This window comes from Xenopus tropicalis, chromosome 8, assembly GCF_000004195.4.
Source record: "Xenopus tropicalis strain Nigerian chromosome 8, UCB_Xtro_10.0, whole genome shotgun sequence".
Lineage (NCBI taxonomy): Eukaryota > Metazoa > Chordata > Amphibia > Anura > Pipidae > Xenopus > Xenopus tropicalis.
Window position 1 is genome coordinate 42,254,922 of NC_030684.2, and position 1,893 is coordinate 42,256,814.

Genomic DNA, 1,893 nt, shown 5'->3' on the forward strand with positions numbered 1-1,893 from the left:
CTGCTGGTTTATATAGCTCAGCCAAAAACATTTTCTTAATACACTGGCCTTAATATGGAGATAAAATTATCCTTGGCACACCCACAAACATGGCAGCTGAGGCATAGATCCAAATAGGACTAACTCATTAAACACAGTGCATTAAAATAGCACACGGTGCAATTAAAAAGGCTGGCCATACCCTACAGTGAATTCAGTAACTGTTTTTCCCCAGACTGGTGCTGCTTCTAAGAGGAAAAAATGTAACAGGCCTGGGCAAAAAGTAGTGCAGCACCATGCTGCCATCTTACTTACCTTCCAAGTCAAAAGCAAAAATGTAGCCACAGAACTTACTTGCAGGGCGCATAATATATAATATTTCACCCTCAGTTAATAAGGCTGCTTTGGGCCTTTAGGGGATGTGGGACGCTGTCACCAGTGGGAAATTGGGGGTCCTGTGTGCAAGTGTGCAATGCCGCCTTCTGTATTTTTGCATGCTTATGCAATATGTTTGATTTGGACTTTTCCGGCACTTTGTTGCCTGCAGGGAACAAAGTGCTCTGTGCATCATTTCCCTTTGGTTTGTTTGGTCAGGTCACTCTGGACAGTCTGGCTGATCTGACCCCTAGCCAGCAATTGGATCATACCACAGGCTTACAGGGACATGTTTAGAGAGGACAGCATCAATTTGTCCTTGCCCAATGGCATTTCCAACCTTCACAATAGATATGATTCAGGCAGGTTGTAAAAAGGCTCCCAGACACGGACCAATAAACTGCTGTTATCTGTGTATTACCCGTTATACACTAAGGGGCATATTTATTAATATTGGAGACAAACATCACTGGTGATGTTGCCCATAACACCCAGATCTTTGCTTTTGTTTTCTAACTTGTAGGTGAAAGTTCAAATTTAATTGCGGATTGGTAGCTATGGGCAATTACTTATGGCCAATTTTTGTTTCCAATGTTAATAAATACACCCCTAACAACATAAGAAAGAACTGTTGTTATTGGCAGGTGGTAAGTACAGGACTTCACTGTGCCCACTGGCACGGCTAAGCTGTCAATGATGTGAAAGGTAGGTGCTATCCAAGGGGAGACCCTTGTACCTTCTCCCAGCCTACCCCTCATGAATGGAGTGCTGCTGAATGCAAAGGAATGGAGTGAAAAGACCCAGCCTGTGGCTGCTAAAAGCAGGGAAGGTTTGCGCTAAGTAAATGAGGCTTATCACCCACTATGTACATAAAGGACAACAATGCTAATGTGCCAAAACCATTAGGCAGACAGTAGCCTATGGAATACTGCTTGCAGAGATAAATTCCTGTACACAGAAACATTTCTAGCCATGATTTCACTAAAGCAGTTATGGGAGGAAAGAGGACAGGTCCCATATAAATCACTGAATTAATATATGCAAAGAGGGAATATTTATGAATGTCAATCTGTTTAATAGGATCTGGCTGTTTGGGGGATTGTTGGCCTCCAGGGTGATTATTCATGCAAATGCTCAAATAGAAATTTTTCTTTTGGAAATCATTATTGGTAGGACTGAGGCATCCAGGGAAAAGAAAATATATAAAAAATAAAAATCATAAAAGATCAAATAAACGACCTTGGAGTATCTTCTGCAAGACGCAGGTTGGAAGCCATGTTATCTCAGTGAAATTTTTAAAAGAGAGTCAATTATTGCAAAGATCATACAGCAAAAGCACAGGTAAAAATGCCATCTGAGGTTATTCAACATATTTACACAGATTTGAATAAAATATATACTTAGTTTTTATAATCTAAGCAACATCTCAATTCATAAAACACACTACAGTAAAGGATCCCTTTTCTGGAAACCTATTATCCTGAAAGTTCTAAATTATGGGAAGACCATATCCCATAGAGCCCATTTTTAGCTAATAAA